The sequence below is a fragment of the Mastomys coucha genome, unplaced genomic scaffold (assembly GCF_008632895.1).
Source record: "Mastomys coucha isolate ucsf_1 unplaced genomic scaffold, UCSF_Mcou_1 pScaffold8, whole genome shotgun sequence".
Classification (NCBI taxonomy): Eukaryota; Metazoa; Chordata; class Mammalia; order Rodentia; family Muridae; genus Mastomys; species Mastomys coucha.
Genome location: NW_022196914.1, coordinates 75041086 through 75048405, shown reverse-complemented (window position 1 = coordinate 75048405; position 7320 = coordinate 75041086).

Sequence of the window (7320 nt, the reverse complement as noted above, 5' to 3'; positions counted from 1 at the left end):
CCCTTTCCTCCCTAACTTGCTTCATGGTCATGATGTTTGTGCAGGAATAGAAACCCTGACTAAGACAATAACCAAAGGATGCTTCATCCTACCACAGATACACTTGCTTAACCGTGTTCAATGCTGCTCTATTCATAATAGCCAAGAATTGGAAACAATCCCTATATCCCTCCACAGATGAATAGATAAAGTAAATGTGGTATGTTTATACAATAAAGTATTAAGCAATCATTAAAAACATGTCATAAAATTTGCAGGTAAATGAATGGAACTAGGAAAAATCATTCTGAATGAGGTAACGCAGACTCAGAAAGACACATTTGGTATTCATTTGCTTATTTAAGGATATTAGTTAACTGTTTTCTGTTTATTTGTTTGTTTGTTCTTTGTTTTGTTTTGTTTTGTTGGTTTTTTGAGACAGAGTTTCTCTGTGTATCTCTGGCTGTCCTGGAACTTACTCTGTAGACCAGGCTGGCCTCCAACTCTGAGATCCACCTGTCTCTGTCTCTGCCTCCCAAGTGCTAGGATTAAAGGTGTGCGCCACCACTGCCCAGCATTAGTTAACTGTTAAGTCAATGATAGTCAAGCTACAATCTTTAGAACATCAGAGCCTAGGTATAGAGTAAAGAACTGTGGTTGAGGGACCGACAGATCTCCCTAGAAAAGAGAACATTATGAATGAGTAGAGGGGGTGACTAGAACAGGAACTAGTAGAAGGGAGAGACAAGAGGGATAACTAAGAAAGGAATACATGGAGAAACAGTTAAATTAAGGGCCAATTTAGGGGTAGTATGGAAACCTAACTCAGTAGAAGCTTCCCAAAATATATACATAAAGAAGGCAATCTAAATGAAACCACTAAATATTTGGGGAGACACAGACTCAACTGGTTGTCACCAAATGAATCTCCTAATACCTAGGCTGGCTTACATCTAATTGAATTGTTGGCCAAAGGGATCCCCTGGAAACGTTCAAAAAGCCCAGGCTGTTCCAAAGACTTTAGGTTTCCTCCACAAACTGACAGCAACATCAACAACATTGCTGAAGACAACATCTACACAACTCATTGAATATGAAGAAATCAGGCTGGTGCCTACTTAGAGCCTGCTAGCATCTTTGGTTCAAGAGGATACTCTGCACACTACCAAAGGAGAAACAAACATAAATACCAATCTAGCTACAAACCCTTTGAGCTACAATAGTGCCCTACATGGAAGATATGTTAGTTCATCAGAAGCACAAAACTTGTGGGAAACCAACCAATATCTCATTTGACTTAAGACTCACTCCATGAGATGAAACCCATGCTAGACATTGTTTGGATGACCAAGAACCAGAAGCTAGATAACCCAGGGACCTAGGGTACAACTATGTCAAAAAGAGGAAGAAGAAGAAGAAAAAGAAGAGGAAAAGGCAGAAGGAGGAGGAGGAGGAGAAGAAGAAGAAGAAGAAGAAGAAGAAGAAGAAGAAGAAGAAGAAGAAGAAGAAGAAGAAGAAGAACAAGAAGAAGAACAAGAAGAAGAACAAGAAGAAGAACAAGAACAAGAACAAGAACAAGAACAAGAAGAACAAGAACAAGAACAAGAAGAGGAGGAGCAGGGGGGAGGTGGAGGGGAAGGGGAAGCAGAAGGAGGAGAAAGAGAAGAAGGAGAAGGAGAAGGAGGAAGAGAAGAAAAGCAGCAATAAATTGACTCATAATGACATTCTACCATACTCAGAGATCACTACCTTGCTCAGTCATCATTAGAAACACTTCCTCCTGCAGCAGGTGAGAATACAGAGACCCACAGCTAGACATTATGCTGAAGGTGAGAGACCTTGGAACACTCAACCTTAAATGGGGTATCTCCACCAAATTCTTCCCCACAGGGCTCAGGGAACCCCGCAGACGAGGAGGCAGAAATAGTGTAAGAGGAAGAGGGGATGGATGACACCAAGAAAAGAAGGCCCTCTAAATCAACAAGATCCTTGCACATATGAACTCACACAGGACTTAAATGGGTCTGTACCAGACACATTCCTAGAGTTGAAAGAAAAAGTGGGCACATGTCCCCATCACTAACCCAGAAGTAATGTATAATTGAGAATACCTATAAATGAAAATTTAATTTTCTCCAAGGGAGTTCTACTTAAGAAAAAAGTACTCCTAAGGGTAGGGCACATGCACAGTAGTACATGGCTATAGGGTGTGGTTTTACACTCTACCTGCCTTTACTCTGGGAAGTAACCATGCTATCAGCCCCCTCCCAGCTTCCTTGAATCCATGGATAAAAGACACACAGATGTTCAATTTCAACACAATTGCTGGGTGCTATTATCTCCAGACTGGAAAAGTGTGCCCTTATCAATTTCTTATCTCCGTCTCTCCCACCTGTCCTAAACTTAAGTTGATAAAGTCCCCTGACCACCCACCTGTAGGAGCAGTCTGTGTGTCCTCTCTGTCTTGAGGTCTCACATGGTTACCCAATTCTCCTCTCTCCAAAGCATTGCATAATCTGTTATCCTTCCTTGTGTCTCCCTTTTTCTCCAGGGACTAGGAAGTCCTGTCTGTACCCTCCACGGAACAATTGGCTTTCTTTATTGACAGATCGAGAACCAATTGGGGAACAGGACCTTAGTACCCCCTTCACATGGCCAAAAGAAATCAAGCTAAGTGGCATCTTTGGAGGGACTTTGCCCTATAACATCATGTCAGGGCTTTTCCAGTTTGTTTGTTTGTTTTTAATTTTGTCCTATTATTTTTTTCTTTTCTCTTTTTACAAGTCCTTTGCATGTATATTACGCCTTCCAGTTTAGTATTTTTACAGGATTCCTGAATATGCAAACAACAGTGTCTCCTATGCTTCTTTGGGGCTCTTTTCTTTTTTTTTTGTTTGTTTTGTCATGTTAGTTTCTGTTTTATCCTTTTGTATTATATTTTATTTTACTTTATTATAATAAAAGAAAGGATGGTGAGCTGGGTGAGTGGGAAGGTTGGAAAGATCTTATGGGAATTGGGCAAAGAAAAACTGTGATCAGAATATATTGTATAATATTTTTTCAAAAAAAAATTTAAATTATCTTTAAGCTCAAAAAATGTTTTTAATACCAAAAAATCAAATAAAATGTATTTTAAAAGAGAGAGAATATAATATCCAAGAATTCTCAGGCAATGACTAACAATGAAAATATAGATGATATGAAATCTAGAAGGAGCAAAATGGAGAGAAAAAAAGACCTGGAGAAATATTTTAATTAATAATAAGAATAATGAATAACCAAATTAATGATATCATTAAAAATATGAGATAGTGAATCATAGAATGAGAAGACATTTAACTAAGGTCTGATATCCATACCACATGTTACTTTCCTACAAAATAATGGAGAGGGAAAAAAGTTTAAAGGTAAAGTCTGATGTCAGAATGCTAGCCTAGTATGGACAAGAGCCAAGTTTTGATCCTGCAGGTAGGGGGAGAAAGAAATGGTGAGGGAGAAGGGGAAGGGAGATGGAAAGAAAGGAAAAGAGAGGGGAGGTAAAAAAAAAAGAGAGAGGGAGGGTAGAGAGAGAACAAGAGAAAGAGAATGACTTTTGTAGCAAATGGCAAGTGATTCTAAATGACTAATGTCCAAAAAAGTTCTCAAACTCATTCACTATCAGGATATTTTGAAACCAGTGTATAGGAGCTGGAGAGATATCTCAGCAGTTACAAACACTCGTGGCCCATGAAAGGACCGAGATTTAATTCCAAGCGCCCACATGACAATTCATAACTGTCTGTAACTCTAATTCCAGGAGATCTGGTACCCTTGCACAAACATACATGCAAGCAAAATACCAATGCATGTGAAATAAAAATAAATACATATTTTAAAAACAGTGTATATTAGTAATGTGTAATGTGTGTATGCACACATGCCAATCTGAGTTGCTAAATACTTTTTTTTCTTTTCTTTTCTTTTCTTTTCTTTTTCTTTTCTTTTCTTTTTTTTTTTTTTTTTTTTTTTTTTTTCGAGACACGGTTTCTCTGTGTAGCTCTGGCTGTCCTGGAACTCACTCTGTAGACCAGGCTGGCCTCGAACTCAGATATCTGCCTGCCTCTGCCTCCCAAGTGCTGGGATTAAAGGCGTACACCACCACCGCTTGGCTAAAAATACTTTTAATAGTAATTGTGGAGAGCTGAGCCCGAGAGCGAGCAGCCTCGTAAACAAAGCCCTTATTTGGCTAAGCTTGCTGCCTATCCGCTTTTGCTATATGGCCCATTGGGATTGGATAAGCTTGGAAGTACTCAACAGCTGAGGGTGGGCCGGGAGGCAGAGCTTAAGTAACGGCTCCAGAGAGGCAGGAGCAGCAGAAGGCAGAAGTAGGAGAAGCAGGCAGAAGGAGCAGGAGGGAGAAGCATTGTTAAAAGGTTCCTGACATAAACTGCAAAAGGAAGAGCTCGTGTCGTCGCGTCTTTCTTGCCGGATGAGGAGGATGTAACAAGTAATGGTTGATTACACTGTAGATCTGGGACTACCCTATATTGCTATAAGAAAATACATTGTCATGAGCACTTTAAAGAACTATTAAGCTGTATCCACTGATGAAGAATGTATGCCTGCTCAACACATAAAATATCCATTATTATGTAAATACTCAAAAGAAACATAAATATAAGTAGAATAAAGAATCTGTACAATAAGGTCCACAGCAATATTACTTATCACAGCTGAAAGTAGAGACAAAAATGTCCTTGAAGAGTTAAAGAGATAAGAATACTCAAGTCATAAGTCGATACCTGGTCCAGTAGTCATCAGAGTTGCTCCCTCCCTCCAGCAGCAGACGGGAATAGCTGCAGAGAGCCATACCCAGACATTATGTGGAAAGAGACTAAATTGAAGGTTTCCATCTGGTTCCTCCTCCCTCCCTTCCCCTCTCACACCCATAGTTTGGGAAGTCCTGGGGAAGAAGGAAAGGAAAGATTTGTAGGATTCCGGTGGAATGGAAGACACCAGGAGAACATGGCTTACCAAATCAACTAATCAGAACTCACAAGGGTTTATGGAGACTGAAGCCGTAATCCCAGGGCCTGCATGGGTCTGCACCATGTTCTCTGTGCATATTTTATGACTGTTAGCTTGGTGGTTTTGTGGGACTACTAACAACAGGAATGGGTATATGTCTAATTCTTTTGCCTGCTCCTGAGACTCTTTTCCTCCTACTGGGTGGCCTTGACCAGTCTCGATATGAGGGCTTTGCCTTGTCTTATTGTATCATGCTTTGTCCTGTTTGGCTGTTGTCTCTAGGGGGCGTGCTCTTTTTTCTGAAGCGAAACAGAGGGGCTATGGATCTGGGGAAAAGATGAGGTAGGGGAGATGTGAGAGGGAGAGTAGGGAGGAGAAACTTTGGTTTCGATATATTGTATGAGAGAAGAATCTACTTTCAAAAAGAAAAGAGAGAGGGAGGGGAGAGAGAGAAAACTTTAATCATGGGGGTGAGGGCAGTGGCGTGTGGTGGGGAGAGGAGGATACTCATAGCAGTCCAGTTGAGGTGTCTCAAGTCTGCAACCCTAGCACTCTTAGGGCAGAGGCAGGAGTAATAGGATGTTCCTATGTTTTGTTTCTTGGTGTTCATTTTTGGAAGAGCTATCAAGCTGCCTAGCAAAGATTTAAGTCTTTCCTTGAATGCATTTTAAAATAAAATGGGATGAAATTATGGTGTTTAAGTTGTGATTTTCTGATTTAGTCAGGTAATGAGTTTTGTCCTAAGACTTCTAATAACCAAAGTTGGATAAGTGTGCCGTTCACAAAGCCTTTCTACAAGCGTTTCTTTTATCATTATTGGAATGGTAAAGGTGAGTAATAAAGCAACATTAGAGCATGTCTGAACCAAAAGGGAGCCAGAGGCCAGCGATGTCCACACAGAATCTCTATTAAGTCATTGTTAGGACTTGAAAGAGAAAATGGAGTAAGAAATGCTGTTAGGTGTTCTCAGCCACCAAACATCTAAGACAGTGGCATTGTCTCTCTCCTTATGATCCCTTCTGCTTTCTACTCTTTCCATGCTTCCCTTTCTCTTATTCACTCTGCTGAATCTTCTGTTTCCTCCTGGCTCTTGTCTTCAGTCCCCTCTTCAGTACTTCTGTGAAGACAGGGCAGACAGTCATGAAGGACCTGCCATCAAAGATGCTTACCGGGAAAACGGACCTTTCCAACTATTTGAAGCATCCATTTTAATTTTCAAACGGATTAAAGTTGCTGAAGCGAAGTAAGGAGGCAGTTGGCAGCCCACCAAAATTTCATGTCCTTGACAGAGAACCTTTGAGAGTGATTGTCCAGCTAAGCAGATTCCCTAGGCCCTTTCTGTCAACTGAAGCCACATAGTTAGCTTCTGACCTATAAAAAAGGACATGGAAATGTTACCAACCATGTCCAGTACTGCACCACAGAATTCTTTCTTCTTTTCCTTAGTTAGACAGTTCTTGGGACCTTGAGACTCAAGTTTGAAGTCTTCCCACAAGTAGATTTTTGAGTGACTGTATTAAACAAAGCTGCCACTGGTATAAGGGGAAGGAATAAACATATTTAAGCCATATTTATCTCGGAGTGCACCTGTTTAAGCAATTGGCTCAGCCTAACTGATTGAGTGTCTCCAGAATTTTCAGTCAAGGAAACTTAGTAGATTTTTTTTTTCTTTTCATATCCTAGGCATAAAATACAAGCATTCTGTGAAATTATCTACACTAAAGACCAAAGCTTTCAATCCACATGGTGGTCTGCGTTTGCATACTGCCATGATGAATGTCAGCTGTCAGCTTGATAAGACCTAAAATCACATGTAAGAAGGGTCTCCAGGCATGTCTGTGGAGCATGATCTTGCCTGGGTTGTTTGAAATGAGATGACCTGTAATCCACTGTGAGTGAAACCATTCCCTGGGCTGGGATCCTGGACTGTACAAAAAGAAGAAAGCTGAGCAGAAAGCTTTATTCATTTTGTCAGCCTGTTTTATCCAGCCACAGGAAAAGAAACTCAGACAGATACTTCTGAAACAGGCGACAGAACCCTTATGGATCTTATTTAGTTCTCCATTGTATCAAAGGAAAGGCCTGAAACCCAAATAAAGAAGAGATGCATCTCTTGCCTTTCATTCTGCATTAGCATCTTCACTAGTCCTTGCATGCAATGGCTCCCCTAATAGACATCAGAGTGTTCTGAAAAGCACACGACAGTTGAAAACAATGGAGAGACTTAACATCTCATTCAGAAATCCAGTGGTTTCCTGAAAACCCCAGCATCAGAAATGTTGTGGTTTGGAAGCAAGAGGCTTATTTTGTAAGAATGTTTTATTTTTAAAACCA